Here is a 26038-nt window from a genome sequence, read left to right as displayed (position 1 = left end):
GATTTCTGGGGATCCCATTTTAGACGAATATTTTAAGTTTTATTAATTTTGTACGACCTTATTCTTTTGTTGTCATTTGTCGTCATCTGCCACAAAATGTTTAAAATCATGTTTATAAGTGTTCAGGGATCCTATTAAAAATCTTTCCAATAATTCCAATCTTAAATTATGCCTGCAAAAATTCCTGTCATTTACACCTACTTTCCGTTATAAATAACTTTAAAAAAAATGTAATTGGTATGCTAATCATCAGCCTTTAATCATGACTTTTTATCGTGCCAATCCGAAGTATACAATTTATACACTAAGTATCCACTACTTATGTCAATCATTGTAGGCTCAATTTTGAGTCTGCTGCGTCGATCCGTGTATTAATGTATGATGGTTGCTAATGCAAATTGGACACGTGTATTTTAATATACAGTGGTCAACCATGTCTAAGGTGCTAAGGCAATCGAAACAAAGCTTTTTGTTTTCGGCGACTCGCGATGTCCAATGCTGGTAATTGATTGCACCTAAAAAGTCGATTATTCTGCTGGCAAGATATACACTTTTTTTCTTTACATCTCGTATGGGAGTCAGCGTAATATGTGGTCAAGGTGGCGGTACACGAACCAGTTGTCGGGCTTTTTTGGTGATGGTGACACCTGTCTCTTCAAATTCTGTACATTGGCCAATAAATGATGAGATTCGGATATTGCTTTGATAAAAATATGAATATTACCCAGGGATATGGCACTTGCATTGAAGAACTCGTCGAACCTGCTTATGAGTGTCACCAGTGAGGGTAGCGTTATAAAACTATTCAGAAAAGGATAATAAGCGACTTTTCCAACTTGTTACAGGCTTCGCTGTAACTCTCATTAGTAACAGGAAATGTTGGACTAATGAGAGCGCTTCGCCAGAAAGGTAGGATATCAGATAGTGACATTTTTGGCAGTCAGTGAGACTCATATTTGAGGCGAGCGATCCGACACACATATCATAAATCGACAAAAAGGTTGAAGGCTTCATTCTCTCGAACTGAAACTTCACGTAGCCTCCATGAGAAGTTTTCTTGGTTTAATCGGAATAATCACAGTATTATTCGACTTAAATTCGTATTACTCCTCCTTATTTGGCCAATCGACTAGGGATTTGAGTAAACATGAGTGATTTGGGTCTTGCAAAGTCTCCGATGTTGAATGACACTCCGATCGAGATCACCGTTGACAAATACTAATTTAATTGAAATGTCCCGATAAAAAACACGTTTCTCGCAAATCGGTTCGAATGATCAGTAAAATTTAGATAATATTTATTACGCCAAAAGTGTAACTGTTTAATTTGCTATTTTTGTTTCTTAACGAAACATTAAAATATTAAACTAATAGTTTTCCCTTTGCCTTGTGGTTGCTTAGGTAGCAAAACATGCGATATATAGTGTCGGTCGGAGCAGAGTCGTTTTAGAGCCGTCGAGTCGTCGCTTCGAACATAAGATAAGAACATAACATTTAAGATACTGTATACCACGTCTGTACAAATTCTACTTATAATTTTACTTTTACATATGTTACTTAAACTTACCCTTTACAAACATCAAGTCTTTTAAATTTAAATAGTGAATTGCGGCAAGTCTTACATGTCCTACACAAACTTAGAAATTTAGTTCATTTTTTTACGACGACAAATATAGTTTTTCTAAGTCTTCTAATTGTATGCTTTTAGTTCCAAACATAATAATTTTGTATCTGTTCGAACAAGGCAGTCTGACCTAATTCTTTGATGAGACAAAACAACCTTTGTTGCCTTCAACCTTTAGAGCCAACTACATTATCTTTGCAGCTTAATCCCACACAGGTGCCTTCCGAAAATCGATTTGAATTTTTGTTGTGCGGTATATGTAATTAAAATATATATTTAAAACCGTTTTAGTTTAATAGAAAACCAATTTTGAAACACTCTTCCATATTCATTCAAATATGAACAAACAATTCTAAATATTCTTGACAAGATTTTTAAATTAAAATTGTATATAAATAAAAAATAAAATTTCATAATAAATGAAAAATAACAATAACTTTCACATTTATATGAAAAAAATTATGATTGTTTACAGTTACAACATCCTCGTTTGCTTAAAACTTTAAGAGAAGATTCTGGCGTAATGATAGCCTTTAAACTTGAATACGATGCTTACCATAATCATTCGTTCAGCAATAATAACAGCTACTAGAAATTTTTTTAAAGCGATAGCGTTCGCGATTGTGCCAAATTTTTATTTTTTTGGTTTAAGCAACTACTCGCGTCGGTAGAGCAAACAATTTATTTGGAAACAATTATAATTCTGCCACACATACATACATAAATATTTCGAATTATATGTACATGAGTGAATGCCTTTGGACATAAAATCAGAAACAAAATATTCGTGGCCGACCCAATTAGTGCAAACTTAATTCCCCCATTTTCGTCGTAGTGAGCACCAATTTAGGGTATTACTAAAAGAAGGTGAAAAAATAGCCAATTTTAAAATTGTCAATCCGAGAGAATCCCGGAAAAAAACCTGTGTAGCAGAATTTTTCCAGCGCTTTTCATTATTTTCCCGCGCCTTTCAGCATCAGGCTTATATATTCGTTATATACTCGCATATTTATCCATAGTCGTTTTATATATTATTAAACAAATGCAAAGTATTATAAAAAATAAAAAAAATAAAAATATATGTTTAATACCTCTTTGATTCCAAAAATAAATAAAAAAAAAAAACACAATGTCAACCAAGGATATAGAAGAGCTTAGCTCCCCAAAAAAAAATATTTTTTCGGTTCGGAATATATTAAAAAAAGCGATTTTTATTTGAATATATAGCGGAGTCTTTATTGGTAAAGTTCTTTCAAGTTAGATCCCCAATCTTAAACTGATTTTACAAAATGCATGATTCTTGTAACTATGGCTTCTACCGGTGGCAGTGAAAGTAGACTTTGATTAGATAATTTTGATTGGTCAAAACTGTGGCCTGATGGGTTGGTTTCTAGGCTGCATCTTTTGTTTAATTAATTTGGATTGGCCAAAGCTTTTATGCTGACAAATGGGTTCTCAGGCTGGACCCTTTGTTTAAAGGTCTGAATATTGTTTATGTCTGCCGTCGTCGATAAAGGCGTGTGAAGTGTTTATAATTCGGATGCCGCCGATCGAAGGCGTGGGAAAGATTTATGTCTGAGGGGTTAAATGTTTATGTTGGATTGATTTGAATAACTGTAATAGTAGGCTCTGGACTTATGTTATTGACAATTGTTAAATGTTTATGTCGGATTGATTTGAATAACTGCAATAGTAGGCTCTGGGCTTATGTTATTGACAATTGGAATAATGGGTATCTCTGGATATACAGGTTGTATGTTGGGTTTGGTAGCTAGGGTATTTGCGTATACGTCACTCGCCCCTCCTTTAGAAGATTCAACATCCTTGTTGAATTTAAACAAAATTTCTTTTTTGTTGGCTAGGCGCCTATAGGTAAATATGATGTAAGTTGTGATGCTTAAAAGTATAATTATTAATATCGTAAAAACAACCCACTTATAGATTGATTCTTGTTTTTGTTGATGGGTAATAGAATTTTTAAGTTTTAACAATCGTATTGGTTCATATAAAGTAACATTAGTGCTGGATAATATAATTTTATATTCATTTATATTCTTTGAAGTTGTAAATTTTATATCTCTTATTTCTAAGGAGCATTGACTTAATTGTATTAGATTGTTACCCTGAATTGTTTTGTTGAACATTTCGCAATCTTGCTTAATTTGTGTTTCACTTAAATTATAAGTAATAATGATGTTAGGTTCAATGTATTTTACAGATTCATTTTCTGATACAAAAGTGTGTTGACATTTTGCTAATTGATTAGTAAGGATTTGAGAGATACATTGATCCGTGATTATAAATTTTTGGTCTAATATAGTTGTTAATGAATTTGGTGAATTTTCCAAGTAAAATACCTTTTTTTCGTCGTTTATAAAATATTCATAATTGTCATTAATGTCAATTTGTCGTCCGATATTATCTGGGTATTTTATAATTCTATATTTTTGTGTTTCTTTAAATGAAGTGGGTATATGGGCTAGAATAAAAGTGTCTTTAGTTTGACTGCTTAACCAAGCTGAAGTTTTGATTGATAGTAATTTTTCTTCGTTTATGTTCTCTAACTCTTCATGTTTTAATATTTTAGGATTAAATATTCCTACTCTTGTTAATTGTAAACTCATTTGTAAATCCTCAATGTATTCTAGAAATATATTTAGGGAGTATCTAAAAATGTGCAAAGCATCTTCCTCTTCTTCATCTCTTACGAGTCTGTTTATATGTTTGGATTGCTCGTTTATTATTTGAATTATGTCATTAAATTCTTTGTTTTCAATTATTTTTTCCTGTAAGTTTTCTAGTTTATCTTCCAACTCCTTTTTATCATCTTCAGTTAATGTTCCAAATAGATATTTGTAAGCTATTCCTACAAAGTTGATTAATCCCCGTTTTTGTCTTTGTGACGAAGTAATTCCCTTGATTTCATGTTTTAATTGTTTCAATGTTAAAGCAATGTCCGGTACGTGTTTAAATTGGTTTTCGTATTTTATAAAATCTTGATATGTTTCAAATATTTTAGTTTGATTTATTTTAATCATATGGTGTTCATAATTTAGAGGTATTTTTATAGTCCCTGTGTTCAGAAGTAAATAACCGTTGTTCGAAGTAATGGGTGTAATGCTAATTTGTTGAGCTGTTATCAATGGTATTTTCGTCCATGTCAGTATCATGATCAATTTCAGTATCAGAGTTAGTACTGTCAGTCTCCCTGGAATGATGAGAAAGATTATGCATTTTAGCTTTTTTGAATTTACTTCTGTGTTTTATTACTTTATGACCCCTATTAGTTTCTTGCCAGTGCTTTTCATCTTTTTGTTCTAATGCTCCTGTCTTTTTGAATGGGTTTACTAATTTAGCTTTACGTTTCATTTCTTTTTCAACTTTAGTATATTCCAAATCTATTTCATGTTCCTCGCGGTTTTTATTAATTTTATCTATCTTGTATTCTTTCCGTTTTTGTATATTTTTGTTCGGTTTTATGCCATAAAGAAATATTTCGGCAGGAGTTTTACCTGTGGCATCATGGGTTATTTCATGATTATAAACGTATGTTGCTTTTTCTATATTCATTAATTTATCTTCTGCGTCTGTAAGTGTATTGATAATTCTAAGCTTTTCATTCATTGTTTTATGGACCCTTTCTATGTCGGCTATACCATTCTTGCTAGTTGTTATTTCAATATTGATATTTTCCTTTTTTAACCAATTTTGTAATGATTTAGATATTAGGCCAGGATCTTGATCCATTTTAATTGTTTTTGGTTTACCTATCATACTAAAAATTTTTAGAAGAGCTTTTTTACTTTCAATCCAATCTGTCGTTTTGGTTTCAATAATAGAAATGAATTTTGAATGAATGTCGATACATGTTAAAAATTTACGTTGGTCAATAAAATAATAGTCTATAACATATTTATCGCGAATATTTTTGGTTTCTGGAGTTTTTTCAAAAGGAAGAGCAACTTTTCTGTGCTCTGCTTTGCATAAATTACAAATTTCACATTTATTAATAATGTTTTGAATAAGTTTTTGTGCGTCTGGGAAATAGTATTTAGTTTTAAAATCGTCATAAGTTTTTTTTATACCTTGATGTATTGTCTTTTCATGTATTTCTAATATTTTCTCGTGAAAGTCTGCATATGTGGGCAAGTTGGGAAGTATAACTGAAGTTTTCATTAATTTCGTTCCAGTATTTGGTTTAATTAATTTCATATAGGCTCGTTGAAAAATAGCAAAGTCTTCGTCATTATTAATGTACATAACAAAATTGTGTCCACATATAAATTTTATAATTATGTCTTTTGCCAAGATTTCAGTCATGTCACTGTAAATTATTTTATTAATAGTTTTATTAAAGTAGTGAGTAAGTTCGTTAGTGTCTTGATTTCCCTTTTCAAATATAAGTTGGTGATTAAAAACGTTAACTGGTCGTTCGGTAATTTGTATGCAATCACCGTTATCTTCTTGTGCACTATGCACCGTTGCTGCAGTAGTATCTAAATCGTCTTCATTTTGAAATACTTCTTCAATTTTGTTATCTTTAGTTTCTTTCTTTGTAATCCTTGACAAAGCATCTGCTACGTAATTCTCTTTTCCTTTAATGTACTTTATTTCATAGTCAAACTCTCTAAGTTTTATTTTCCAACGTTGTAATTTCATATTAGGTTCTTTTATGTTATGTAACCAAACAAGCGGTTTATGGTCAGAGCATATTTTAAAACTTCTTCCGAAGAGATAGGGGCGGAAATACTTAGTCGCCCATACAATAGCTAATAATTCTTTTTCAATAGCTGCATAATTTAACTCATGTTCATTTAATGTTCTACTGGCAAAACAAATGGGTTTGCCTTCTTGGGATAGAACTGCACCTAATGCATAATTGCTTGCATCTGTAGTTAAATCGAACTTCTTTTCAAAATCTGGATAAATGAGAATTGGATCGTTACTTATTAAAGTTTTTAATTTTTCAAACGCTTCATTGTAATTAGGATCGCTTATATTTATTTTTGATCCTTTCTTTAAGCAAAGAGTCATTGGTTTTGCAATTTTTGCGAAGTCTTTTATAAATTTTCGATAAAATCCACAAAGGCCTAAAAATGATTTTATTTGTTTTGGAGAGTTTGGAATTTTAAAATCTTGAATAGCTTGAATTTTATTTGGATTTGCTTTGATTCCTTCGGTTGAAATTATGTGACCTAAGAATTCCGTTTCTCGTTTCATAAATTCACATTTATCTAATTGTAGTTTGAGATTTGATCTGCGAAGACGTTCGAATACTTTTTTAAGAGATTGAATGTGCTCTTGTAAAGAGGTAGAAAATATAACAATGTCGTCTAAATATACTAGACAATGGGTACCTATTATGTCGTGTAATACATTATTCATACAACGCTGAAATGTAGCGGGTGCGTTTTTAAGACCAAAGGGCATTCTAGTATATTCATAGTGACCTTTCTTAGTGGAAAATGCAGTTTTTTGAATAGAGTCTGGGTCCATTTCAATTTGATGGAACCCTTTAGCAAGATCTAATGTTGTAAAATATTGACATTTCCCTAACTTGTCTAAGATTTCGTCCATGTTCGGAATAGGGAATTTGTCATTAATAGTTACTTCGTTCAATCCTCTGTAATCGATAGCCATACGAAATTTGGGTATGCCCGATGCATCCCTTTTCTTGGGTACCATTACAATTGGACTGCAATAAGGAGATTTTGATTTTCTGATAATACCTTGTCTTATCATTTCTTCAATTTGTTTTTCTACTTCTGTATCGTAAATATAAGGATAGCTATATGGTCTCCTATAAATTGGTTCTTCATGTTTTGTTTTAATAATGTGTTTGATTTCGTTCGTGAAAGTCAAATTTTCACCTTCATGATACTGAATATCAAAATATTTTGACATTAAATAATGAAGTTCAGTTTTTTCTTCATTATTTAAGTGATCGTCTCTTATGTTATTGTCAGATAAATCTGTTTGTAAGGCATAAATATATTCCTCATCGTCTACTATATTTGAAAAAGTTTGTTTAGGTTTTTCCGTTATATTTACCATTGGGAATTCATATTTATTTAATTCAATAGTGTTTTTCATAAAATCAATTTTTGCTGATGATTCTTTTAGAATTTTTCTTCCAATAAGAATGTCATAATGATTTGAAAAGTGGTTTATATAAAATGTTTGTTTAGATGAAAATAATTTTGGGATACTAAACTGGATATATTTATTCAAAATTACAGATTCACCTATAGTTTCAATTTTAGTAGAATTATTTTTAATTGGGTATTCAAAGAAGTTTTTGTTAATTAAATTTATGCTTGATCCTGTATCGATAAGACAGAGGCATAGTTTATTATCAATTTTGATTTTTATGGCTGTTGTGTTTCGTCCGAGGCTGTTGTCTGAAAATTTTCAAATGTGTCCATTGGTTCAGACTTGCGTTGTTGATCTGATTCTGAAACTCGGGGACGTTTTTGGGGAATATTGGTACTTTGAGTACTCTGGTTACCCTGTCCTTGATTATTTTGAGAATTTTTAGGATAATAATTATTTCCTGAATTATTATAATTATTGTTGTTACCCCAACTTCTATTAGAGTCGAACTTATTCTGTCTCTGCTGATTGTTGTTATATTTGTTTTGATAATTATTATTTTGGAATCTACCCCCTTGGTTATTATCTGAATGATAGTTGGGTTTTGTATTTGAGAATGATTTTGATGTTTTAAAATCTTGAAATTCATAGTCTTCCTGAGAGTTTTGGGACATATACGAACGATTATTTATGGATTTTTCTTCAAACATTCCTACAGATTGGGCAGCTTGTTTTAATTTAAGAGGAGTTGAAATATCAAATTTGCTCAACGTAATAAAAGTTTTTACTGGTAATTTTTCACGAATCACTTCAGCTATTGTATCACTCAATGTCCTCGAAACTAGAACTGTGTTTGACGGATTATTATCTAAGCTAAGTTTACAACAAATTCTACTTGTCTGTTCTTCTAATTCTTCAACAAATTTACGTAAATTATTTTTATATTTAGTCTCACGTAATTCGGCTATCATTCGATGTGGAGGCGTTGCGCTGTTGAACTCGCCGATAAGTAGGCTTCTCAATTCCTTCCAGTCCTGTGGTACATTTCTCATCAAGAGTGATCGGGCTTGTCCAACTAGGAGGTTCCTGATGGCTGCTTGTATAATTTGATTTTGGCCTTCTGATGCTGTAGGATAATGGTAGACTAATTCATCGACTTCTTTTATGAAGAGAGCCAAATAGAGTGGGTCTCCATTAAATTTATTTATCTGCTTCAGTTGCAGAAGGAAATGGTTCATTGATACATCTGAAAGGGTTTGTGCAGCTTTTGATGCTGCGGCTACGGCTGCTGCTGCTGCTGATGTTGATGGCAGATCCATATTTAATGTTTTTTTTTTTTAGTTGTTGTATTTAGGCGAAATAATTTAGATTATTTTCACTGGTTTAGACACTAGAAATCCTCATTCGTGATTTAACTAATGTTGTTTTTTAAAAAATTTTTTTTTTTAAGTAAGTTCGTTTTGCGGATACAAATAATGTTTTATTTTCGCGAAGTAATTTTTTAATTCCTTTTTAGGTAGTCACTCGCGAGGATATTACTTGTATCCTACCGGCTGCGCCAATTATGTTTTTCGGTTCGGAATATATTAAAAAAAAAGCGATTTTTATTTTAATATATAGCGGAGTCTTTATTGGTAAAGTTCTTTCAAGTTAGATCCCCAATCTTAAACTGATTTTACAAAATGCATTATTCTTATAACTATGGCTTCTACCGGTGACAGCGCGCGAGCAGCGAAAGTGGACTTTGATTAGATAATTTTGATTGGTCAAAACTGTGGCCTGATGGGTTGGTTTCTAGGCTGCATCTTTTGTTTAATTAATTTGGATTGGCCAAAGCTTTTATGCTGACGAATGGGTTCTCAGGCTGGACCCTTTGTTTAAAGGTCTGAATATTGTTTATGTCTGCCGTCGTCGATAAAGGCGTGTGAAGTGTTTATAATTCGGATGCCGCCGATCGAAGGCGTGGGAAAGATTTATGTCTGAGGGGTTAAATGTTTATGTTGGATTGATTTGAATAACTGTAATAGTAGGCTCTGGACTTATGTTATTGACAATTGTTAAATGTTTATGTCGGATTGATTTGAATAACTGCAATAGTAGGCTCTGGGCTTATGTTATTGACAATTGGAATAATGGGTATCTCTGGATATACAGGTTGTATGTTGGGTTTGGTAGCTAGGGTATTTGCGTATACGTCATTTTTTTTTTTTATTCCTCCTTTTTTAAAAAAAAAAAAAAAAAAAAAAAAAAAAAAAAAAAAAAAAAAGTATATGGGAGTTCTAAAACAAAAAAGATATTTTTATGTGAAAAGTATAAACCGAACGTATCGCAACTTAAAAGACGGTAAATTGTCTGTTAATCCGGTTGAGCTAGAGTGTGGTTTAGAAATCCTAAATACTCACGATGAAGATGTGGGGCAAGCAACTTATCCAAAAGCCGCATTGGTTATTTAGAATGATTTTTATGTTAACGATTTGTTGACTGGCGCCGATTGCGTTGAGGACCTGCAATGCCTTCGAGACGAAGCTTCTTAGGTTTTCCAAGAGCCAGGATTTGAACAGGCTAAGTTTTGCCCAGAGTTATCCGCATATGACAGCGCTATAATGCCACTTACGGCAGGCTCAGACGTAACTTAGACCTTTGGCGTGGTTTGGTTACCGGTATAAGATTACTTCCAAGTTAGGTTGCATGACTATTTTCTGGTTCTTCGCGCGAATAAACAAAATATTTTGACGGTGACTGCTTGACTTTTCGATCCTCTTGGCCATTGGTTACATGGGCAAAAATGTTGTTGCAGGAGCTGTGGCTCCGAAACCTAGATTGGGACGAGTCGCTACCAATGCAGTTGCTTACTTCGTGCAGCTGCCAAAAATTAAGGTATTGCGATTCGTCCACACAGATCCGCTAGTCCCGATTCAAATAAATGGTATGGAGCGTGCATCTACGTTCGTACTCAAACTGCTAAAGGTTTAAAAGTGTCTTGATTGACCGCCAAATTAAAAGTAGCTTCGCTCAAGACGAAAACTTTGCATCGCTTTGAGCTGTGCGCATCTCACCTTTAGCAGATCTGTATAATCGTGTCAGGCCATTGCTAAATTTTCTCATTGAAAATGTTTTTCTATGGACAGACTCCGAGATTACATTACACTGTCAAACCGGGTCGTAGAGATTCAAGAGTGGTCGGAGAACGCAACTTAGAGACACGTTCCCACGAAAGTTAACGCAGCAGACATGGTGTCTCGTGGATGTGACGTAGAGGAGCTTACAACGTTTATCAGGAATCTCGTAGTCAGCCCAGAGCCAAATTATCTGCTTCAGAAAATAGAAAACTTTTCGCCGCACCGGAAACTTCTGAGATTTTTCGCATGGGTTTTCCGCTTTATTCAAAGGTACAGAAAAGGGTCGAAGACCTTTGAAAAAAGTATTTCGCCAAGAGAACTGAATTTAGCTTTTGAGTAAATTGTTGAAGTTATCCAATTTCACGAATTTAGTGACGATATAAGTAAAATTCAAAAAAATAAACCGGTAGCAACGAATATTCAAATAAAATTGGTGTTCCTCGATATTGCTACGAGTTGGGGGAGTCAGTTTTTGAATGCTCCTATCCCGTACGAAGCCAAATTCCCGCAGGAAGGAGTATACCGGCGAGCCATCCATCGGCTAGCCCCCTGGCCTGTGTTGGGCTGAAGGAACGAACTTTTTGAGAACTATCTAGTTGTAAAGGGAGAGCGGGAGCCAATTAAGCTTTCATTTGCTCTTGCGAATTCGCCCCGTCTCTCGCCCCATAGCTAAGCATAGGTCTAAGAGATGCAAAATAAAAATAAAAAGCCAGTGTTTAATCGAATCTGATCTTCACCGCACTCCCTTTCGTCAACGCTATTTCGCCAAATAAAATCGTCGCTCTTTTCCAAACAAGGTTCGCATTTCCTTTTTTTTATTTTATAATGACAAATTATTGTTGATTTACTTTTACTAAAACCTATTATCATACGTATATTTTTGTTTTTTATTGAAGTATCTTACGTTCCACGATTTAACTTTTGATATTCTTTATTTTTGCATGTTGATAAAGAAAACAATCTTTAAGTTTGGTATTAATTTGAGTTGCTCTTCTAATTGTTTTGAGTTCATTTGGCAAAGTGATACAGATAAATTGGTTCTTAAAAAGAACATGAAAAGAAGCAAATTTCGGCAAGCTGCAGTTTATATACTCTTGCAGCTATTACAAAACGACTAAATTTCGATTTCTATTGCTCTATTACTAATAACAATGAAGCTATGTCGATTTTGCGCTGCATTGCGCTTGCCATTGTTTCTATGGCAGCTATATGATATCGTTGTCCGATTTTGACAAAACTAAAAGCGTAATTCTGATATAGTAAATAATTACTATATATCGATGGAATATTTATTTTTCATTTTTATCTTTTTAAATTTTTGATTTTCTTATGGGATCTATATTGTATGGGTGTCCGATCTTAATTTAATTAAAATGATAAATCCATAGTATTTAAATATTATCAGATCTTTTTTTTCAGAACTTTTTTTTCCGATTGTTCCCATGGGAGCCATATGATAAAGTCGCCCGATCCGGCTCGTTCCGACTTATATATACTGCCTGCAATAGAAAGACAAGTTTTGGGAAAATTTCAAGCAGATAGCTTTAAAACTGGGGGACTAGTTCGCTTAGAAACGGAGGGACGGACAGACGGACGGACGAATGAATGCATGGCTAGTTCGACTCTGCTGGTGATGGTGATCAATAATATATATACCTTATAGGGTCGGAAATGTCTCCTTCACTGCGTTGCAAACTTTTGACTTGAATTATAATACCCTCTGCAAGGGTATAAAAATTTATAAGCACATAGCATTAAAACTGAGGGTCTAGCTTGCGTAGAAACGGACGGACGGACGGAAAAACAGACGGACGGACAGTAGGACGTACAGTAGGACGGACAGTAGGACGGACAGTAGGACGGACAGTAGGACGGACAGTAGGACGGACAGTAGGACGGACAGTAGGACGGACAGTAGGACGGACAGTAGGACGGACAGTAGGACGGACAGTAGGACGGACAGACGGACAGACGGACATGGCTAGATCGACTCTCCTGGTGATACTGATTAAGAATATATTATATATACTTTTTAGCGTCGGAAATTATAAATTATATTACCTTCTGCAAGGGTATACAAATTATTAACATACGTTGTATCCGTGAGATGAAATCAAGGCCAAGAATTTTAGGTGTGATACATGGTCAAGTCGACCTAAATTAAACACATATCGAACATTTGAGTTAAATTCTCCTGTTATAGTGTATATATTTCGTGGGTCCCAAAGACCAAATATTTCAACTGAACAGAAGACAGCTGGAAATTCTAAATTTATAAGTGTTTTTCGAACTTTTATTCCTGGGAAAATTGTTTATTGTTTGTAGTTAATTTTTTCATGATAGTGTCACATCTATTCGTCGGTACAAAAAACAAAACACTCCGATTTTTTGTTATTTATTCCTAAAGGTTGATTATTTCTTGCTTAGTAAAGAGTTCCGTTCTAAGTAACTTTGAATGGAATGACATAATTAAAACGAAAAAAAGATTGGTCCGAGGACGTTGTTGGGATATGAAATCGGAAGAACTTATCTCTTTTGGAAATGGTTAGGTTAAAGATAAAAGTTATGTAAGACAATCTCCACAGCCTTTTTGTTTTATTTATGTACATTTTCGGTTGGGTATCGATTCCATTTAATGTAATCAATATCTCACTGGTAAATAAGGATTTTATTTTCTTTAAATGTAAGCGTACAAATCTACATCAGTTATTAGATCAACACAAAAGGTCCAGTAAAACCAGGATCAGATAAATAGTATCTGAAACATTTCCTTTCATAACAACTATAAAATCGTTTGAATTTTATAAAATTTAAATCAAATTATTGAAAATCTAAAGTGTATGCGTATAATTTTAATAAGAGTTATATTTTTTATTTTACGTTCCGTTCCGATCTTATGCAATGCTAAAATAACTTTCTTGGCTAACATTATAATTTCATCAATTCTTATTTTTTTATCCGCCAATATCGAGCGCCGAATTTTGAAAAAAGGATATAAAATTTTCGTTTTCCAATTTATATACTTATGCAAAAATATATTTTAGGCAAAACTGTACTTACGAGCAAGGTGCAATATTTCGGAGTCAGACTCAGAAATTTTTTTAAAAAAGTATTCAACCACATTAAGAACGGCAACAAAAGCGGAAAAGATTAAACTGAAAAGAAACATTTTAAAGAATTGGTTAATTTTCCGATTATTAAAAAATAGATGCTAAGTAAATTTATTTTTTGTACAGAATTTGCTGAAACGGTTAAAAGTAAGTTATTTTATACTTAATTAGCAATTTATATATATATTTTTACTTTTGTAGCGGAAGCCTATTCTGAAGAAATATTTTCTAGTCACCGAATTCTGAGCAATTACATTTTTTGATGTTTTGCAAAATGTTCGATTCAGCGAAAAACAAGGTCTCTGAGTTTAAGTAAAAGTTATTTATTGGCACAATTTTTCATTTAAATATTAAATGCAATGGTAAAACGACTTTGCCATGCTTTTTCATTTTTATATCCTTGCAGGGGGTATTATAATTTCAATCAAAACTTTGCAAGAATACGACTAGTAAAATGAAAACTCAGTATGCCTATTTAAATAATCTCAGGCCGATAGACATGCGCCAAAAAAGAATAAAATAGTTTTCCTAATTAATCAAATCTGAATGTTCGGGTGGCAATAAACTAGTGACTAGTGTTTTTTAATGATATCCATAATTTTATGAAAGGCCTCAATTATTTTTTGTCTTTGCATTTTCTTTTGAAGAGGAACATATAAACAAATACCCAAATGTATAACCGATTATATGTTCTTTTCTGTCACTCGGAGACCCATGAGAGCAGTGTGAATATGAAACTTAACGCTTACATATGTTACTGTGTTGCGCTTTTATAATCTCAATGACTCAAAGAGGTCTCCCGTGAGGGTTTCAACACAACCTTCTTTCTAGGGACAAAATTCGACGTTTTGTAACTTCGTACATATAAACAAGTTAGATGCCAGTAACTATAAAGGAATATCTAAGTTGGCAGCTATCTTTAAGCTTTTTGAAAAAGGCATTCCTCCTCATTTGCAGCACCTTTGTAATATTTCGTTCCACAACCAGTAACCTATTGGAGCTCACTTTATCTAAACTACTATATAAAAGTCTTTGAATAAAAAATGGGTCAGTGGTAAATTCCTACCAGAGCGGATTGACATAAAAATCTAGAAAAATCCGCATAATTCTGAAATAATTAGGAGACGTGTGTGAGGTACAAATTAAAACAATAAACGACCCCAAAGTGCCCCAAAATTCGATTCGTTTTTTTTTAAATTCTTTCTTTTGCCATTTTTCTGTTATAAATGTTGTTAAAATGGTTTAAAAAAATTATGATCATAATCTTATGGCATAGCCGCAACTAACTGCATTTAAATTTTTGCGAAATTCAGCCTCCTTAACCAAGTCCCCAATATTTTCCAATTCTCTTATGCGTGACGTCACGGCCTCCACATATGTTTGTATGTATGTTCTGCTGGCGCACTTTGCATTAAGTCGTAAATGAGTGTATGTAGCATTTTAAGTGTGACCGCGCAGGGGAAAAAATGAAAATACCAGTCACAAAAATTTAAAATGCGCGGTTAAAAAATCGATTATATCGCAAATCTTTTCATTTGTTTTCAAATGTTGAGTTATCTACAAACTTTGGATTTGTAAAAAAAAAAAATAAATAATGATTCGCTCTGCTATGTACACACACACGCACGAAATATGTATATCCAAAAAATCAAGATAATACTGATATCCTTTTGCAAAAAAGAATATTTAATTTACATTTCCACAACAGATTTAAGACATTTTGTAACCGATTTTTGTCATTTAAAATTCAAATCGCATTGATAATATTAAAAGAACATTAAATATTCAAACCAATTGATTCTCACGCTCTTTATTACATCGCTCATATTGTTTAAACAAATGCAAATGTTTAAACAATTTGATTCCCCCTTATAAAAAACCCCCCCTTCTTTCTTATTATTAATATAATTTTTCTTTTGCATACTTCTTTACGTCCCATTAAATGACCGTTTGTTTTAATTAAAAAAAAAGAAAAAGAACCTGTTGGTCGTGTACAAATACTTCATTATTTGCCAATTGTTTTTTTTTTTAATGTGTGGAAAGAAGGTGTGTAAAGAGGGGTTGGGGGCCCAAAAACGCCAAAACTGTAATTAGGTGATAGATGGACAGCCTCTTAAAATTGTTAACCAAGATAAAAATAAAGGAAATTGTATTATTGGGGACGCATTTAACTTTTCCTTTGGCATATTTCTTAATTTTTCTTACATAAATATTTGCTTTCCTAAGGGAGGAAGTTAAGAGAAATATAGTGTGTAGTAATATGCTTTGCAAAACATATTTCTTTACTTTGTCTGCAAATTTGTTTCAGAGTTTTCTCTTGGCAATTAGTTATCGTTGAGTTCTCTTGATGATAAGAAGAAAACGTGTTGTAATCAATTTTAATACATTAAAACAAGTTAAATTGTGATTACGCAAATTTTTGTTTAAACTTTATTTACGTTAACCATTTTGTGGTAAGTCAGAATCTTTCCTAATTAAAATTAAGTTGATATTTGGTTGCCAAGGCGGAGAGTGTGTAACAATACTCTTAACACTGAAAATAATTTCAGTGGTGCCATTCAACTATTTATTAAAGCTATATAAAAATAAGTTGTTTAACCGATTAGACCTTGAGTTTAGAAAATAACTCTATAGCTAACCCTATAGCTTTAATGGTCAAAATAACAAACTTTTGTTTGTTGGATTGTGAAAATAAGCGTTAACATTTTGAAAAAATAATTTTCAAAACTGTTGCTTTACGCATTCTATCTGTAATCGGCAGATTATTTTTAAACTTAAAATTTCCTAATATTTTAAAATCTAAATAGCTTTAATTTGGTTAGCTTTTTGGTTGCCAAGGCGAAGTTTGTATAACACACTCTGTAATCTCAAAATAATTTGAGTAACGTCTATTAAACCTATTACAAAAGCTAAACAACAAAAAGTTATATTAAACCGGTTAGACCTTGAGTTTAGAAAATAACTCTATAGCTGCTTCTATAGCTTTAATGGTCAAAATTACAAACTTTTGTTTGTTAGATTGTAATTTAAGCGTTATACATTTTGAAAAATATAATTTTCAAAACTGTTGCCTTAAACAATCTATCTGTAATCGGCAGACTTCTTAAAAACTTGAAATTTATTAAAATTTCAAAATTAAGTTACATTTAGTTTTGCATGAAAATTATTTAAATAACATATGATACGCATGTAACTTTTTAGTCTTAACTAACTGAATTAATATCTTTATATCTGCAAATCTTTGTTGTGCAGTGTGAAATTATTTTGCAATATATTTTGCAATATATAAACATCAATATTACTATTGCAAAAACTTATATATTTAAAAGTTAGATAAATAACTATTTAAATTACAAGTATATTTTAATAGCATTTTGAAATATTGATTTTTTTCTAGATTTACTGCTTACAATGGAAGTAGAGTATTTAAATATAGATGGTGCTCCGGTACCTCACTCTGTTATACCTATAACAGGTGATGGAGCTTGCTTATTCCGGGCTGTGTCCTACGTTTTGTTTGACAATGAAAGTTATGCTCAAGTCATTCGAAAATCAATAATTCGATTAATAGTTTCCCAATTTAGTTCATTTGTTGATGACACATGTAATTTTAACGGAGATAATTATGCCAATCCTGTGGATTATGAAAATGACATGATTAAACCGCACACGTGTGGTTCGTATGCTGAACTAAAAGCTGCTGCTAAATTGTACCCTATTTATATTGAAGTTTACTTTAATCAAACGCTCATTGCAGTTGCTGGTACAGAGGGCAGTACCATAAAAAGATTTCGTTTCAGTGGAAGCTTATCTGGTGGACATTATGATGTCTACAAGCCTATTGAAACCTTTAATGATAGAAGCTCTCCCACTCAAAATATATTAGAAGTTCCTTCTATGAAAAAAAAGAACATTCAAAGAAGAGGTCAACTTACTGATTTTTCTCGAAAAAAACAGAAAAAGATTGAAAATAAGAACTATCATGTTAGGCATCGTGAGGAAATTCAAACTGCAAAAAAAAACACAACAAAAGAATACAAAGAGTGCACATTCGTGGAAAGTAAAACATAATTCCGCTTTTTTATACGATTTAAATCTGGCATACAATTCTGATAAATCAGTTGATATTGGAATAATGAATAAGAGATGCTCATTTTGTGGCGCCTTAAAATGGAAGGAAGAGTCAAAAGGTATGTGTTGCAAAGAGGGAAAAGTCCAGCTTCCATCTCTTAAAACATTACCAGATCCTCTTTTAAGTCTTTTAAATGGTGATCACCCAGACCATACACATTTTATGGGGCTTACCAGAAAATATAATAATTGTTTTCAAATGACTTCATTTGGTGCGACAAAAGTTTTTAATGAAGGTTATATGCCCACATTTAAAGTACAGGGGCAAGTTTACCACTTAGTTGGTAGCGTTTTGCCAGCTTCTAAAGAAGAAGCTCAGTTTCTCCAAATTTATTTTATTGGTGAGGACAATGTAGAAGCCGATTTCAGGTGTAAAAACAGTCCTGGAGTTAAAAATGCGTTAGTTAAATCACTACAGTTGATGCTGCATGAAAGTAATCCATATGTTAAGGATTTTAAAACTGCTCTTAAAAGAGTTTCGAAGAATTGTAGCCAATTTAAAATGGTTATTCACGCCAATAAAAAGCCTGTTAGGGCTCATAGAGGTCGTTATAACGCACCCCAAGCAAATGAGGTCGCTTTGGTATTAGTTGACCAACAATTTGAAAAAAGGGACATTATTATTGAGGGTTATAATAATCAGTTAAAAAGAATCAGTGAACTTCACCGATCTTATGACGCCCTACAATATAAATTAATGTTTTGTCATGGAGAAGATGGTTACACTATAGATATACCCAAAATTGACCCCGTTTCAAAAAAACGTTAAGAAAACAGTCTCAGCGTTAGATTTTTACAGTTTCCGAATAATGCTTAGAGAAAATGTATGGAATCACCTGCACTATTTTAGAGCTCTCTTTAGTCAATTTTTGGTTGATATGTATGCTAAAATAGAAACAGAAAGGCTTAATTTTATTCGGCTAAATCAAAAAAAGCTGAGAGCAGAAAGCTACATACATCTTCAAGATGCTATAGGTAGGAATGATGTAGATTTAGCACAGTTTGGACAGATGGTAATTTTACCTTCATCCTTTACTGGCTCGCCACGGTACATGCACGAAAAAACTCAAGATGCCATGACATATGTTCGTTATTATGGGCGTCCTGATCTTTTTATTACATTTACCTGTAATCCTAAATGGAAAGAAATTAAAAGTGCACTATTTTTAGGGCAGAAGCCTCACGATCGGCATGATATCATTGCTCGAGTCTTTCATTTAAAGGTCAAAGCTATAATGTCTTTAATTAATAGTCATAGTTTGTTTGGGGAAGTGCAATGCTTTATGTATACGATAGAGTGGCAGAAACGTGGTCTCCCACATGCACATATACTGATTTGGTTAAAGTCTAAGATCACGCCTCAACAAATTGATTCAATTATATGTGCAGAAATTCCAGATTCTGAAAAGGATCCTCTCCTATATGAGATTGTTAAGGCTAATATGATTCATGGACCATGTGGCCGCTTAAACCTAAAATCGCCCTGTATGAACGAGGGTAATTGTTCCAAAAAGTTTCCGCGATCGTTGCTTAATGAAACTGTTACTGGAAAAGATGGTTACCCTAAATATAGGCGAAGAGCACCTGAAGATGGTGGCTTCACCATGGAAATTAATGGAAACATAATTGACAATAGGTGGGTATGCCCTATAATTGTGTTCTCCTGCGGACCTTTGAGGCTCATATTAATGTAGAGCTCTGTAGTTCAATTAAATCCATTAAATACGTTTGCAAATACATCAATAAGGGCAGTGATCAAGCTACATTTACTGTGGAAAGCCCTACTAATGAGGTTCAACTATATCAAAGCGGTCGATATATCAGTAGTTCTGAAGCAGTGTGGAGAATTCTTGCATTCCCCATACATGAAAGGTATCCGGCAATTGTACATTTGGCCGTGCATTTGGAAAATGGTCAACGGATATATTTTGATCCTAATAATCAAAATCAATTAGTTAACCAGTTAACCAACGCTTCAATAACGACACTGACTGGGTTTTTCGAACTTTGTAAAACGGATTCATTTGCAAGGACCCTTCTTTATGTTGAAGTACCTTCCTATTTCACGTGGAACAATAAAAAGTTCCAAAGGAGAAAGAGAGGTAATATTGTACCTGGTTTTCCTGGAATTAGAATGGATGATGTTTTAGGTCGAGTGTATACCATACACCCTAAAAATAGTGAATGCTATTACCTAAGACTACTTCTTCATGAAGTGCGGGGACCAACCTCATTCTAATTTCTTAAAACAGTTAATAACATTACGTATGCTACATTTCAATTGGCATGTAAGGCTTTGGGCTTACTAGAAGATGACACACACTGGGAATATACCCTAAAGGAAGCAGCTTTATGTAAATCGCCAATTCAATTACGTGATTTATTTGCGGTGATGTTAGTAAATTGTCAAATGGCTGATGCCGCACATCTTTGGGAAATGTATAAAGAAAGCTTTTCAGAATACATTTTGTACGAGTTTTCTCTAATAGTGGCAGAAGTCAATCAAGATCTACTGGATAGAGTGTTTAATAAATGTCTTATTTTAATCGAAGATATAACACTGTCCATTGGAGGTACGTGTCTATTAGACTATGGTTTGCCCGAACCGATTAGAGTTAGTAGACCACTTCAAAATAGGGAATATTTAAACGAAATAAATTACAATATTAATGAATTCGAATTAAGTAAAGACGAAAATTCCCTTAACGATGAGCAAAGAATGGTATTTCAAAAATATTACAAAGTGTTCAAAATGAAAACGGTGAAATATTTTTTTTGGATGCCCCCGGTGGCACAGGCAAGACATTTTTATTGAATTTGTTGTTAGCAAAATTACGACATAATAATAATGTAGCATTGGCTGTTGCACAGCCCACTCTGTGTTTAAACTCCCATTGGATTTAATAAATGTAGAAACACCATGTTGCTCAATATCTAAACGGTGTAATATGGCATTGGTTTTTCAAGAATGTAGCCTTATTGTTTGGGATGAATACACAATGGCTCATAAGAGTGCTTTTGAAGCGTTGGATAGAATGTTGAAAGATATTCGTGGTAATGATTTTCTAATGGGAGGTATGACGGTTTTATTATCTGGAGATTTTCGTCAAACGCTTCCTGTAGTTCCTCGAGGAACAAGGGCAGATGAAATACAAGCCTGCTTAAAATCATCATTTCTTTGGCCTACTATTCAAAAATTGTGCCTAACAAAAAACATGCGTGTGCATTTAAAAGGCGATACAACTGCTGGAATTTTTGCACATACATTATTGAGAATTGGAGACGGTCTTTTTCCAACTGTCGAAGGAAAAATAATTATTCCTTCAGGTTTAGGAACTGTTGTAACTTCCCTTGAGGAGCTCACATCAAATATATTTCCGGAAATTTCAAAAATCTCAACCAAATCATTAGATTGGTTTTCGGAGAGAGCAATATTAACTGCTAGAAATGATAGAGCTGTGGTAATAAATAACATACTGTTAAAATCATTTGATGGTATTGAAGTTACGTATAAGTCTATTGATTCAGTCACTGAAGTTGATGAAGCAGTTCATTTTCCGGTTGAATTTCTCAACCAACAAAATCCACCTGGACTTCCCTTACACATTCTAAAGCTTAAGATTGGTGCACCAATTATGCTGTTGAGAAATTTAAGACCTCCAAAACTATGTAACGGTACAAGATTGCAAGTAAAAGCTCTTCATAACAATTTAATCGAAGCTGTGGTTTTTACTGGCTGTGCCAAAGGAGAAATTGTTTTTATACCACGAATACCCCTAATACCATCAAATCTACCGTTTCAGTTTAAAAGACTTCAGTTCCCTGTAAAAGTTTGCTTTGCAATAACGATAAATAAATCGCAAGGTCAGACCTTAAAACTAGCTGGACTAGATTTAAGGGACGATTGCTTCTCTCATGGTCAGTTTTATGTGGCCTGTTCAAGAGTTAGCTCCTCTGAGTCTTTAATTATTTTAGCGCCAGAAGGAAAATCAAAAAATATCGTTTATAGAGAAGTCTTGCAAAAATGTTAAACATTTCTAATTAAAATGCACTGTGGAATAGGCCTCATGGGGAAACCACAAAAAAAAAACGCGCCAAAACCTCTACCTCTATGGTGGTGTGGAAATGTGGAATGGTTTTAGTTTAAATAAAGTAGCAAATAAAAAAGTTAATCAAAAGTATAGTTTTAAGCGATATAGTTAGGAAATTGCTAATCTTAATTTCCGCAGGCGAAGCTGCGGGCTACCTTGCTAGTCTATATATAAAACTGATAATTTCTGTAAACAAAATCTGGACGATAAGCGCGTTAATCAATCGATGCGATTTTTAGCCAAAATGTAGTCTTCTACATAATAAAGATTCTATTTAATTTAATATTGGATATTCTAATGTTTACTATATTTATTGATCTTAGAAAATCATCATAAAATATTCCCCATTTCTCCCATCGGCAAATTGTGTCTGATTTTGATTTCTTCTTAAGACTTAAAATTAAAAATTTAAGACTAAATTAAACTTAACAATAAAACGAGGACGGAAGCTAACTTCGGCTTGCCGAATACCCTTGCAGACTTAGCCGCAATTGCTAAAATTGAAAAAGTAGCAAAAAGAATAACAAATGTGTAAAATAATAAACCCGAAGTCTTCTTAATAAAAACGAGGACGGAAGCTAACTTCGGCAAGCCGAAGTTTTAATACCCTTGCAGACTTTGACGAAATTGCTAAAAGTGAAAAAGTAGCGAACGGAATAAGGTATACATAAGTAAACTAGATTTGCATCGTTTCAAGTCAATTGCTTTTATACTGCAAAAATGTCATATACAAAAGGGATACTTTCGCAGCCTTTAACAATTTTTCCTATCTCCTTTAAGATATAGACTTCCGAGCGGCAAGCGCTTTTACCCTAATCAAGAAATGCGTAAATAAATAAGAATTGGAAAATTTTATGTTAGTAGCTTACACACTGCGCGAAATATTCTGATAATCATCAAATTTGGACAGATTTCACCCTATTGTTCCTATGGGAGCTATAGGATATAGACGTCCGATCGGCACGCGCTTTCACCTTGATCAATGTATGCATAAAACAAGAAAGGAAAGCTAACTTCGGGCGGAGCCGAAGTTGATATACCCTTGCAGAATACTCTGTAAAATATATTCCCCAAATTTATTCATATGATGCATTCTTAATACTCATAAAAAATCCCAACTTCCTAACTTTAAAAACACCAAAGTTATGGCATTTCCAATCGTTCAGTTATATGGCAGCTATAGGATATAGTCGGCCGATCCTTATGAAGTTTGGTAGGTCGGATTGATTGGCCCAAAATAAAACCCATAGAAAATCCCAACTTCCTAACTTTACAAACACCAAAGTTATGGCATTTCCGATTAATCAGTTATATGGCAGCTATAGGATATAGTCGGCCGATCCTTTTAAAATTTGGTACGTCAAATTGATTGGCCAAATGTAAAACCCATAGAAAATCCCAACTTCCTAACTTTACAAACACCAAAGTTGTGGCATTTCCGATCGTTCAGTTATATGGCAGCTATAGGATATAGTCGGCCGATCCTTATAAAATTTGGTACGTCAAATTGATTGGCCAAATGTAAAACCCATAGAAAATCCCAACTTTCTAACTTTAAAAACACCAAAGTTATGGCATTTCCGATCGTTCAGTTATATGGCAGCAATAGGATATAGTCGGCCGATCCCGGCCGTTCCGACTTATATACTGCGTGCAAAGGAAAGAAGGGTGTGTGCAAAGTTTCAATTCGATATCTTTAAAACTGAGAGACTAGTTCGCGTAGAAACAGACAGACGGACAGACAGACGGACAGACAGACGGACAGACGGACAGACGGACATGGCTATATCAACTCAGGAGGTGATCCTGATCAAGAATATATATACTTTATAGGGTCGGAGATGTCTCCTTCACTGCGTTGCACACTTTTGACCAAAATTATAATACCCTCTGCAAGGGTATAAAAATAGGATTTGGAAAGATTCATGTCAATAGCTTGTATACTGCGTGAAATATCCTAAAAATCATAAAATTTTAACCGATTTTACCCTTTTGTTCCTATGGGAGCTATAGGATATAGACGTCCGATCGTCACGCGCTTTTACTCTGATCAAGGTACGCATAAAAAAAAAGATTTGGAAAGATTTATGTCAATAGCTTTTACACTGCGCGAAATATCTTCCATTCTTGCAGGTTATATCCGATTGTTCCTATGGGAGCTATAGGATATAGACATCCGATCGGGGCGGTTTTCAAACTTGATCTGCGTACACTTGTTTTAGGACGACTGTGAAAGTTTCAGATCGCTAGCTTTTAAACTGAGCTCGCAAACGGTATTGAAACAGACGGACAGACGGACAGACGGACGGACGGACAGACGGACAGACGGACATGGCTATATCGACTCCCCTATTGATCCTGATCAAGAATATATATACTTTATAGGGTCGGAAACGTCTCCTTCACTGCGTTACAAACTTCTGACCAAAATTATAATACCCTCTGCAAGGCTATAAACATCAAATTTTGACCGATTTCACCCTATTGTTCCTATGGGAGCTATAGGATATACACGTCCGATCATCACGAGCTTTTACCTTGATGAAGGAATGCATAAAAAAATACGATTTGAAAAAATTTATGGTAATAGCTTTTACACTGCGCGAAATATGCTGAAAAACATCAAATTTGGACCGATTTTACCCTATTGTTCCTATGGGAGCTATAGGATATAGACGTCCGATCGGCACGCGCTTTTACCCTGATCAAGGTATGCATAAAAAAATACGATTTGGAAAGATTCATGTCAATAGCTTTTACACTGCGCGAAATATCATCAATTCTTGCTAGATATTCCCAATTGTTCCCATGGGAGCTATAGGATATAGACGTCCGATCGGCACGCGCTTTTATCCTAATAAAGGTATGCATAAAAAATTACGATTTGAAAAGATTCATGTCAATAGCTCTTACACTGCGCGAAATATCATCAATTCTTGCAAGATATATCCGATTGTTCCTATGGTAGCTATAGGATATAGACGTCCGATCGGGGCGATTTTCAAACTTGATCTGCGTACACATGTTTTAGGACGAGGGTAAAAGTTTCAGATCGCTAGCTTTTTAACTGAGCTCGCAAAGGGTATTGAAACAGACGGACAGACGGACAGACGGACATGGCTATATCGACTCCCCTATTGATCCTGATCAAGAATATATATACTTTATAGGGTCGGAAACGTCTTCTTCACTGCGTTACAAACTTCTGACCAAAATTATAATACCCTCTGCAAGGGTATAATATAACAAAGTTATATCAGCACACAGCACATCTCTCTCTCTCTCCCCCTTTCTTCTTCTCTCTGAGAGCGATGCGCTCTCTTTTTCGGTGTATTTTATTTTGGCAATTCGTACCCCTCTTTTGATTTTTCGAAGACGCCTTCATTGCCAAAATGAACTCGATAACAAGCGGAGCTGAGGGCCAACTGGCTCAAGTCGAAGATTATATTCGAGTCCTGCACCACCAAGCATTTTTATTAAGGTTGCAACAACAACAACCACAACTACACCAAGAACAAATCCAGCAACAACAAGTCCAGCAACAACAAATCCAGCAACAAAAAACTCAGCAACAACAAATCCAGCAACAACAAATTCAGCAACTACCGCTACTACAGCAACAACAACACTGGCAGCAACAACAACTTCAGCAACCACTGCTGCAACAACAACAACTTCAGCAACCACTGCTGCAACAACAACAACTTCAGCAACCACTGCTGCAGCAACAACAACTTCAGCAACAACAACTAGCACCGCAACAGCAACTACAGCCACCTCTACTCCAACAACAAAAACAACAGCAGCAACAACAACAACAGCCAAAGCCACAACCAAAAATAAATCAACGAAACAGAAACAAGGACCATAA

General features: G+C 33.9%; 1 protein-coding gene across 2 annotated transcripts in view; it reads right to left on the bottom strand.

Annotated features, from left to right (window-relative positions):
• LOC108041829 (transcriptional regulator ATRX homolog) overlaps positions 1-13985 on the bottom strand; it is a 346165-nt gene extending 332180 nt beyond the window's left edge. For both annotated transcript variants that reach the window (XM_044459226.1, XM_044459225.1), the window contains exon 1: positions 13896-13985. The gene's annotated coding sequence lies outside the window, so the exon portion shown is untranslated. The remainder of the gene's footprint in view (positions 1-13895) is intronic.
• Positions 13986-26038: the final 12053 nt, after the last annotated feature.

Source organism: Drosophila rhopaloa, unplaced genomic scaffold, assembly GCF_018152115.1.
Source record: "Drosophila rhopaloa isolate 14029-0021.01 unplaced genomic scaffold, ASM1815211v1 contig_179, whole genome shotgun sequence".
Lineage (NCBI taxonomy): Eukaryota > Metazoa > Arthropoda > Insecta > Diptera > Drosophilidae > Drosophila > Drosophila rhopaloa.
Note: the sequence above shows the minus strand (reverse complement) of the source record. Positions and strands in the feature narration are given on the sequence as shown.